Source organism: Amborella trichopoda, chromosome 12 (genome assembly GCF_054954075.1).
Source record: "Amborella trichopoda isolate Santa Cruz 75 chromosome 12, AtrichopodaSantaCruz75HAP2 v2.0, whole genome shotgun sequence".
NCBI lineage: Eukaryota > Viridiplantae > Streptophyta > Magnoliopsida > Amborellales > Amborellaceae > Amborella > Amborella trichopoda.
In genome coordinates, this window is record NC_142347.1 from 43661193 (window position 1) to 43672747 (window position 11555).

Below are 11555 nucleotides of genomic sequence, written 5' to 3' on the forward strand. Positions count from 1 at the left end.
AGAGAGCGATAAGAAGTACGAACACATACAATCCAAGAACCCAGGCGTCCCGTTAAGATCCATGTGTGAAAATCGGCGATTTTTTATTTTAACCAAATAATAAAAGAATTGGTGGGCCCAGGGTAAAACTGGAATAAAAACCAGCAGAGGACTTTGTGGTACCGGTGTACTAAAATGTTTATTTAATCGTACATCCAGAGGACTATGAGGCTGTGTAACCGATTATTCCAATTCCGGTATCGGACCATGCTGTTAGTAGCCTAGGAGCAAAGTTAAAGTTGAATGAGGCGATTTCTGTGTCGATAGAGAAAAAAAAACTAGCTGAATCGGGTAAACTCGGGTTCCTTTGACAGGAATCTCCACCCCGTTGGCTTGGGAGATTTTGTGTTGGCTAGATGACTTTTAATCCTCTCGTTTAAAATTTTAGCTGACCAAATCGACTAGAAAACTTAAAAAATGGCTTAAATCAACCTCCCAACTACATTGGTTCTTGCCTATCCATTTGGTGGAAGATTAAACCAAAGGTTTCAAAATATTTCCCTTCTCGAGAATTATTTGATACATATACAAATTTGAATTAGCCATGATCTATGTGGAACCAGTGTTTTAAAATCTGGACCCCACAAGTAATAATTCTCCAATGTGAGAATCAATCAATAAAATAAATAAATAAAATTCAATGTTAAGGAACCAGGCGAATTGGACAAATTGCTTATTTCTCTTATTGGATTGCTTGATTCCCTAATAAAATTTGATGTGGCCCGCCCGAAGCAGACTTGACTTCCAATTGAGAACCGGTCCATTTAAAACTGATTCCTAATGTGGATTAGCAATTTTGGATCCACATCCCTAATTCCCGATCCAACGGAAGGGTTTCTAAACTCTTCTATGGGTGAATTGGGTTTCTAAACTCTTAGTAAAGCAAAATTCTCATGCACACTTTGGCACCGCGGGACTATTATAGTGGTCGGTAAATTTGGACTTTCAAAGTGAGAAACTTGTGGGCTCACCTGAGCAACGCATAGGCGCGTCTATTTTCCGGAAAAAGTTGTATTATCATTATTATATTATTTTAAAGAAAAAAAAGGTGAAATGAAAGAATTTTTGGGCCGTTTGCAAGGGTGCCGTTGTATAGAGCCGATGCTCTAAACCATCAAAGTAGAGCATAACTTCAAATAGTATCGAAAATGTGGTTTCAATATTGAAATTTTTTTTGGTATTTTTAAAATATCTTTTCATATTTAATTATAAAATTTAAAGCTTAAAAACTAGTGTAGATTGAATAGATCTATGAAAACTTGGACCTTTTGAAAATTGACGGTCAAAAAATACATTATAAGAAGTAGTATTTCCAAAACTTGAAAGGTCGATGAGATCAATTTGAGGACATTTGGGCCCCAAAACAACCTCTTTTACTGAAGTTTTTGAAGTAGCCTCTAATTTGATTATTTAGAGCGCCTGTTTTATATAAACTTTTTTGGGTTTATAAAAGGTTTTCTTTTTTAAGAATATAAATGTACGGTTAGGATTAACTAGCCATGTGTAACATCTGACTTTTTAATAAGCACTATCGGGGTTGGCCTTTTTTTGGATATCTTTTTTTTATGGAAGTTATCAACCTTTATTAAGAATTACTGGAAATAAATTACATGAGACGAAAGTCTCAAATAAAAACATGCAAAAAAGAGAAAGAGAGAGAAATTACCAAATCCAGCCCATGAAGAAGCATCCATCTTAACTCCCATGACACCTTCTACTCCCTCTTGCACCATTTAATATATTCAAGGAACCCCCCTCCAAGAGACAAGGATAGGAGCCAAGATTTTTAGAAAAAAAAAGGTTTTAATCCGTAAAGGAAGGCATAAAATTATGCGAAATTAGATGTGGTCTCACCTAGCGGCCTTTCCATTTCAATTCCTAATTATTTCTCCAAACCATGCTAATCCTGGATTCTCAATCAAGCTACCATCAAATTTTAATTTTAAGGCACCTTATATTGGCTGCATCCAATGATTTTTGGGCCTACACTTTATGAAGCCTATTTTTAGGAAGATTGAGCTCCACTTCCACTTCTGTTATAACCATACCTTCTTTAGATCCCGACACCCAGAATCATATCGTATGAATGATTTTATAAAAAATCCTCTCAAAAAGTAGGACATTCCTTTTGAAGGTTTTTCTATTTCTCTCTTTCCACACTTCCCAAATAATCACCCCTCTAACATTCTCCCAGATTATTTTCCCAATTTGAGGCAAGTGCGACATAGACAGGTTCAGCACTAAGCCTTTGACTGATTCTGGTAAAGCCATCCTTATCGTCATTTTCAAGATAACCAATACCAAATCCTCCATACGAAAGAGCAATGAAAAAATAGAAGAGAGGCAGTTTCATTATCACCTTTGCACATTAGACATACATTTGGAAGTACTTTACCTCTCTTGATAAGATTATATATAGTCAGAACCTTATCTTGGCTGCCGGCCACACAAAGGCCTGAACCTTTTGCGGAATCGATCACAAGGCTTTACATCATAATTTGGAACTTGTGAATTTTTTTCTTTCTTTCTTTGATAAATGCAAAGATCTTATTTATGAAAAATTATTTTTGTCAAGTATTTTCATGTTTAAAATAAATTTCTAAAGGGAACTCCGGGAAATTATGACTCGTTCATTTTAAGGAAAATTATAGATACCCTCATTCTTTACTTTTTGGGCATGCGTCCACACTATTAACCTCAATATTGCAGTTTTTTTGGAAATCAGCCCCAAGTACAAAAGTTGACATTTTTTTTTTTTTTTAAACTAAAATATCATTCTTTGGCTATGTTCCCTACTTTCTCTCTAAGTTGGACTGGCGCATTTTTTGTGTCGGACCGGCTCTATATTCAACTTATGCTGTTCTGGCATATTTTTGTGTCCAACACATTTTTGTTTGCAAACATGAATTAAAATGTGGCCCAAAAAATTTACCTTTATTTACTTGGAAGGTGGTTAATAGTGTAGTATCTAAAGTGTTGGGAGGAGGGAGGATGCCTAAATCGTATAAATTGGGGGGATATCTATTATTTTCCCTTTGATTTACTAAAAAAGATCTGGCCCATTTAATCGAAAGTTTTAGTGCTCTGTTTCGAAATGGGAAATTTGTCAAAATAGATCTAAGATATTTACTATGTAACATTTTAACCATATGTTTTGATTTAGTTTTAAAATGCTCATCAAAATGCGCATGATTTTGAGTTAAAAACTTAAAACAGTAGAAAAAAGGTAAAATGTTAAACAGTTGAAAAGCGAGATATATTTTTTGATAAATTTTTCTTTAGAAACAAATACATGGTTTAGTTTAAACGCAGATCCATTCGTGCACCACGCAAATGGTTAAGTCTAGTCCATTCTGGATTTCCATGAATTTAGGTAAAACGGGAATAAATTTCTGATTTTAAATCCTCGTCTATTTGTAGCTTAAAAAATAATGCAGATTTTGGTAAAAAAATTAAATGATAGCTGACGAAAATTTTGATAACGACTTTTAAAGTCACTTTTATGCTTTTTATAATTCATGATAATGAAATTCGAGATAAGGTACCTATGAAATTGGGGTCTAAAGTCAAAAGAGAAAGGGGATGATATGGGGAAGAAAAACGCATACAAACCTTACCCCACACTAAAAACAAGCACAACTTTTTCATATTCGATGTGAACTATAAAACAAGTAACATTCTCAATATTTGTTAACATATAAACTTAGAGAGCATATTAGCCAATGACCTTTTAAATGATCTGCCCTACTTTATTAGTGGTCTAATCAAGTAATAAATCAGTGTTACCAATGGTGTTCTTATGACATAATCAAAAGTGGCTTTAAGACCCTAATTTGGGATTAACCCACTCAACCTAGGGACCAACCTCAAAGAAAAGGAATCATAGATCATGCACTTAAAAAGTGTCCCATATCCTATGGTTATCCTATTGTCGTACCGAGATTGTTCAATTTTTTGAATAAAATTTTGGAAATATAGAAATAAGACCACTCATTTTTGGTACAAGGGGCTCACAATGACCACTTAATATCGAATTTATGGCTCAGAGCCCACCATCGACAGGGTCCAAAGTCCACAAGAAAGATTTTTGAGACATGTGACTTATCACAAGTTATCAAATTTCATATTTAATAGTTAGAATTGATAATGGCCTCCTTATAAACTATAGGTATGCATACCATTTTTTTACAGGCTACCCCAATAGCCCGTATAAAATCTCCACCGTCCGACAGGGTTGGACGATGGAGATTCCAACGTATCCCTACAATCTCCAACCAAATTGGATGGTGGAGGTTTCATGCAGGCTAACAATCTAGCCTGCATGAAACAATTTATCATAGGTAAATGATTTCACAATATATAATCCCATAAATTTTAAGTGTTTGTTCATTGTTTTCAAAATACTCATCCCGCTATCCTAAATGAATCCAACAATTTAGGATAAAAAATTTCCCCCGAGTAGGTATCTAGCCCAAGGGAGGAAGAATATGGTGTAGAACCGCGGCTGTACACTGTACACGCGCATCAACTTAAATCAAGCAAAGAAAGTACTTGTGTCCTAGAAAAGTAGCTAGGGTTTTTTGAAAGACATCCCATGTGCGTGACTATGATTACAACTCTAAGTTGAGTCTTATATTTATTAAAAACTTTGCACTTGTCTCAATGAACTCTATTAGCCTTTAAATATGAACATGCATTTCTTGTATCTTTTTCCCACTTTTGAGTTTTTAGTGGTCTCCCCCAATGTAACTTGGAGCCTCGATTTCCATGTATTATGCTTCCACAGATTATTTTAACCTAAATAATGGTTGTTTTCTTTTCCTTCCATCATATGGATTGTGATCAGGTACTAAATATTCAATAATTCACAGCCTTGATCATTCCTACCTACCTTTCAGAGATGGCACTAACTTTTGTTTAACATGACTGGCACAAATTTATTAAGTATTTATTGGTCAGGGTTTTGTTTGCACATAATCAAATGCACCTTCTTTCAAAAATTTATTGGGAGTTTTACCTGGGACTAAAAAATTTAAATATCAATAATATGTTGATTACCATGATCATGCCTAAGAACATAGATTTCAGATAAATTTAAATTTTTTTTTATGTTGCATTGTGTTTTTAGTTAATACTTTCACATAGAATTTATTATTATTGATTATTTTGATTCTATTATTTGGAAGGATTTCAATTTTCTATTATTCTTGACTTGATGTCAATATTTATTTTTTTTTGTGGATGTTTAGATGTTTGATAAAAGCATGAGGTTTATATGGGTCACTTGAGTCACATATACACGTGCATTTCCCCTCTAAAACACATTTTAAAGATGGATTTTTCTATCCAAAATTTTAAGGATTTATGAACTAGGCCTAGGTAATCATGAATATGAACAAAAACAAAATTTTAAAATATTTAAATGTGCTTTTTCTGGGGTATTTCTTTTGCACCATCTGTTTGATATTTTCGTTTCGTTAGGTGCACTTTATCCAATATCCATCTTAAAGGTTGATGTTCGTGAGTCGGTGGGCTCATGCTTCCACTGACTCACATCACATCAAGCTTTTCCTTGATAAATTATGTAACTTTTTTCTTCTTTCCATATTAACCAGGGTTTTAACTACCAAACTACTGAGTCGAATTGGTCCGCACCAATCCGAGCCAACTAATCAGGTTTACGAGTGGGCTCCGCTGGACTCAGGCAGAAAAAAAGAGTAAGAAAGCATAAAGACAATAAAACAAGAAAAATGATAATAAGTTTAAAAATATAATAAATAAAGAAAAAAAAAAAAAATATCAAGAATCCAAACTGACTTAAATCCTCAATTTTTTTAATCAAAAAAATTATTTGCTTTTTTATTTGAAAGCAAGTCTGTCATTTTTGGGTTTTCGGTGAAGACAATTCTAGCCCAAAACTGGTGGATTTTTTAATCCACAAAGAAGAACAAAAAAGAAGTTAGCATGTTAGTTTGTGACTTTATCTGCCTTACGTATGTGTTTGTGAATTTCCTTGACTTTATCTGCCTTACGTATGTGTTTGTTGATCTCCTCAATTCTTCATTTATTTTCCATAATTTTCACATTCAAACTTCCCCAGTATGTGTTTGTCGATCTCCTCAATTCTTCATTTATTTTCCATAATTTTCACATTCAAACTTCCCCAAGATTTATGCTTCCACTGGATAATCTTCTCTTTCAACATTTTCAACTTGGTAGTTAATTGATATCCTTCCCAGCTCTCGACTTCAGAATTTTTCTACACATTCTTAACCAAATTCATGAAACCTATATTAGATAAACCACGCCAATTTAAACCGAAAAGGAATAGGCCTAGTAGGGACCCCCTCGGATAGAAATAACAAAGGAACATAATCGAAAGAGATCCTGGGCAGAGCTTTAAGAGATAGGTTTGGAAAACGGTCTAGAAACAATAGGAGACAAGGAATCTATAGAGCCGAGTTAACACTAGAGAATCAAGAGAATTATTTGACCAAGTATACTTAGCCCCCATAGTCTGACCATCCATAGCTCAAATTGTTGAATGAAACTATCAAATAGCATTGGATGATTCATCCGGACACCTAGTGACATTGAAGTCACCCCCAATAATCTAAGGCATAATATAATAACAAGAAATAACACACAAATAATCAAAGAAAAGACCCCTCTCATATGCTCTATTTGGGTCGTACACATTAGTAAGACACCAATGAAAGTTATCCATAAGACCAAAAAAATGTACAGAGACATGTCTTTGGTTTATAAAAAAATCCTGACCATTTCGATGAGTAGGGTCCTAGATAGTCCATAAATACCCAGAGAAACCATTTGCATCATAACCCACAAACTGCATCATCCTCCTACCCCAAATAGGCTAAATTGTGTTTAATGTTGGGCCCTCTATTTTAGTTTCTTGCAAAATTAGGACATCAGGTCTCTCATTTTTGCAGAAAAGAAGACATCATTCTTACGCCAAATGCTATTGAGGCCTTCTAACATTCCAGTGCATAATTTTCATTAAAAAGGATAACCCCTATTGTGTTTGGTGGTTTCGAAGGAACCACCAGACACATGCTCAGAAATAGCCCCCTATGAGTTATGCTACCCTTATCATTCTCATCATAGTTGATGGTGATTGCTTACCAAATTGTGAAACTCCCGCTGAACCTGACCCTTTCTCTTGGCTTTCTTTGATCTACTGCAACCTACCTGAGCCACCACCTCTTTTGCATGAGCTGTTTGTAATTCCTCAGTAATGACATCCAGCAACTCACCATAGTTGATGTTCATAGCATCAAGTACTTGGCCAACCTCTTTTGGATGAATGATCAAAGGCCATTCCTGCACCCCAACATCTTCCCCTTCATCTTGTCCTCCCTCAACGGCCTTGTGCAGATGCCTAATAGAGATAGTCAAAACAGAAAGAAACTCTTGATCTTCTATTCCCACAACCTCTTCATTCGGCCGAGCGACCAGAGATGGCGGCTCCACTCGGTAAACCCTTGGCTCCCATGCCTCATTACCCACAACTTTCACTTCCGCCAAACTCTCATCTTCCTCGTCCTCAACATTGTACACCTTGCCTTCCATTGCTTTTGTGTTTTCTTTCTATAAAACATGTCATATAAAAAAGAATATTGAATGCCTCACAACGCCTAATTGGGGTTAGGAAACAAGCTAAGATAAAATTGATGTATTACCGTTGTAGATCCTCAAGGCTTCCACAGTGTGAGACACAAGCCTCAAGAGAGATTGGGTTCACCCCCAACCATGATGAAAATAATGAATTTCTCAAGCTCAATTTTGTTGAACAATGACAAATGTCTAAATCCGTAAAGGCGCATAGAGACTCACTAACCGATTTTTGTGTACCCTTAGTTACATGTCACAGAAAAAAGAATATCAAAGTCCTCATAATGCCTAACTGAGGTCAGCAAACAAGCTAAGACAAAAATTGATGTATTACAATTGATCTTCAGGCTCCCACCGTGTGAGACACAATCCTCAAGAGAGATTGAATTCACCCCAACTATGATGAAAATAACAAATTGCTCAAGCTGAATTTTGTTGGAGCTGCAAAGAGAAACACAAGATCTGTATGTTTTTGAAATATAACATGAACCAAACAAGGAGAGTCAACATTGGCATACAAGAGTCTTGGTATCAAGGGTCTTTGGCTGAAGTAACAGTCTTGGATGTATTGAAAATCCACAATTTTAATTCAACTGCCTGTATGTTGTTGATCTTATGCATTTCTTAATTTGTTGTGAATAAATTTATTTATTTCTTCCTTTAGTTTCTCCTGATATTTCGCCACTGTGATCTCGAGCTCCCTCTTCAAATCACACATATGGATAATGCAGCTTTATGGAGAAAATACTTAGGCGTTCTTAAGGAGGTTACTGTTAGGCGCCAGGCACCCGCCTAGGCAGTCGGGCGGCCGATTAAGCAGTCGAAAAAGTGATAAAGTCATTTTACCCCATTAAAAGAGGATAAGGATTTTGGGGGTCATTGTTGCCCCAAAAATAATTTTAGTAAACTTTGGAGTGATGAGTAACTTGAAAAAAACTAGATTTGAAGATTTTCATTGAGATCTAATTTTTTTTTCAAAATTCTCAAATGATTACGATATTAAATGATATTCAACCCCAATTTTTTTAGGCTTATAGGGATTGTAAAAGAGGAGATTTGGAATCCCAAATATTTCGGTTTGACCTAAAATCGAGTCTACTTCAAGAACCGTTAGATATTTCAATAGCTTTCATTAGATTTTGTATTTTTTTCCCTTAATGTCTATTGTCTAAAAATGTTATTTTTTACTATTTGTATTTTTTTTTATGTTTTGTAATCTATATTTGATATTTTATTTTCTATTTGGATTATTATTTTATTGGTTAGTTTAACAATTACTTATTTCTTAATTTCTTATTAAATAATTGTATGTGTAATGTATTTTGTCAATTATTCATAAAATATAATTATTTTATTAGATTAATATTTTCTTCATGCTTATTAAATAATTACATGTGTGATATGCTTTTTCGAGTTTTTGTTATATCATTGTAATTTTGATGTGTATGTTTTATCTAGATTTAGTTTTTGGTTTAATAAGAAGCAAATACATTAAGGGGTTGTTTGGATACCTGAAAATATATTGTCTGTGAAATATATTACTGACGTAATACATTATCTGCAAATGGATTGTTACTGTTTGGGTAGTATTTAGATGCAACATGGGAAATACATTGCTACTGTTTGGCTATGTCTGGAAGAAATATGGGAAATGTATTACCAACATTTTACTACCATTTACATATAAACTATTATTTATTTCTTTTTTGTCATAAAGTTCTACTGAAATGCGGAATTAAAGCCATCATCACATCATTTCAAAAATATTTTCTAATAATAACATCATCACCACTCCAAAAATATTTTCTAATAATAATTTGTATCATTATAAAGTCATCATCACCCAATTTCCTACTTATTTTGCATGCCTTTGGCACTTATATGGGATTACATGTATATTAACATGATTAGATTTTGGTTTCAACATGATAAGTCATTGGAATAGCACGTTTTTATTGTGGTAAGCCTTATTTTTATTTATTTTTTTATAGAAGTATGTTTATCTATATAATTTCAAATAAACAATAAATTAATTTATAATATTTTATGGTACAAGTTAAAAAATGGAAAGAAATATGATTAGCCAGCTAGAAAGTTTGGTAATATTGGAGTAGAAAATTTTGAGGTATTGGAGGAGACTAAAGATGTATCTTATTTCAATTGAGCTTTTAGTAATCTCTTATGAGGATTATGTAATGTAAATTTTTTTATTATGATTATGTTGTGTAATTTTTCATTAAAATCCCAAAAGTTCCGATCCCAATATGCTTGATTTCATGACTTGGAACTTTACAAACAAAGAAGGCGAGGCCTCTAGTCGTCCCTCTTTTCAAGGAGACCTCTGCATCAAACTCTGGTAGGCCTGGCCTCTCAGTACTAGCATCAGCAAGCAAACCACCTATCCAATGATGCTCTATTACGAAAGCAAACCACCTATCCAATGATGCTCTATTACGAAATGCCAAATGCAACTCTTGGGCGCCAATCACCTCCAAAAACGCATCGGCAACAATCACCTCAAAAAACCCTAGGAGGTGAAAAACACCATCGGGAAGGTCTCATACAAACCCTAAAAGTCAGGTTCGCTTGCCATCTGTTTTATCTCCATAGAGCTTTTTATTGGGTAGATTATTTGATCAGCGTGACTACTTAAGAGAGAACTAATGTTATGCTAATCCACTGTTATGCTAATAGATAGTAAAACTAGGTAGAGAAATATGATCTTGAAAGAGGCTACATGAAATCTGATCTGCTCTTTAATTTGCTAGGTTTCATCTGCTAGGGTTTTTGGGAGCTGCGAGCTGAGAGAGGAGAGGGCAACATGCGACTAAGAGGGTTTAATTTGCTAGGTTTCATCTGCTAGGGTTTTTGGGAGCTGCGAGCTGAGAGAGGAGAGGGCAACATGCAACCAAGAGGGTTTGTGGGGAGCTGTAACATGAGAGAGGAGAGGCCAAAATGCGAATGGGAGGAGTGTTGGGGAGTTGGAGCTCAATGAGGAGAGCAGAGCATTGTTGTTGTTGTTGTTATTATTATTAATGTGATATCTTGGAATGTTGTAGCAATAAAACTCGAGATATCATATTGTAACACATTATGGTCCTAACCACCTATGTTGTGTACATATTTCTTAGTGGAGCTCGGGTTCATCACAAAAGGCAATCGTGTACTCTCATGCATTGTGGTTAATTTAGAAAGCCAATTGTATGCAAGTGGCCAAGTATCTAATGTGTTAGACTCATATTAGTTGCAACCCTCGTGGAAGTTGCAAGACAAAATCCACAACTTTTATGAGCATGTAAAAAAGTTTTTTTTTTTTTTTTTTTTGATGGTGTGTTATGGAAGCCACCCCTTCCATACTAAAAAGCATGGATGGCCGGCTTCCATATTTTGTAGAAGATGGGGCTTTGGCAGGCCACCACTTCAACAAACAAACATGCCCTAAATTATCGATAGTACATTTCAATCTTTTTACAACAAAGATTGATATTTAGTTAGCACGGAATTATGGACATCAGTTGACACTATTCCATGCTTCTTCACAAATCTATCGAGGAGATATATTTTTTGACTTAAAATTTAATGTGTCAATAAGCTTGAACACCATCATCGTAAACCTGAAAAATATATAAATACTAAATCTTAAAATAGATACTTATAAACTTTGTTTTTATATAATTTTCAGACTATTTATTTGATTCTTTTATAATTATGCTTTTTCTTTTTTTTTTTCAAATTCATGATCGTGGTGGTCGAAATTATTTATAAAATTTCACATCCAAAATCCGTGGTTTAGAAAAAGACTACATGGTAATGTAGGGGCCCCAAAATTTTCTCCACTCGGTAAAGGTTCACATAAAACATTTAGCAAAATACAATAGCAT

The 11555-nt window shown here is 34.5% G+C and overlaps 1 long non-coding RNA gene across 3 annotated transcripts; it reads left to right on the top strand.

The window, feature by feature from the left end:
• Positions 1-10065: 10065 nt before the first annotated feature.
• LOC148779611 (uncharacterized) lies at positions 10066-10828 on the top strand. Of its 3 annotated transcripts, none has more exons than XR_016045172.1 (2): positions 10066-10254; positions 10443-10828. It is a non-coding gene; the product is annotated as an uncharacterized LOC148779611 (long non-coding RNA). The 3 variants fall into 3 exon arrangements; XR_016045174.1 differs by having other exon boundaries at positions 10524-10828; XR_016045173.1 differs by having other exon boundaries at positions 10066-10249.
• Positions 10829-11555: the final 727 nt, after the last annotated feature.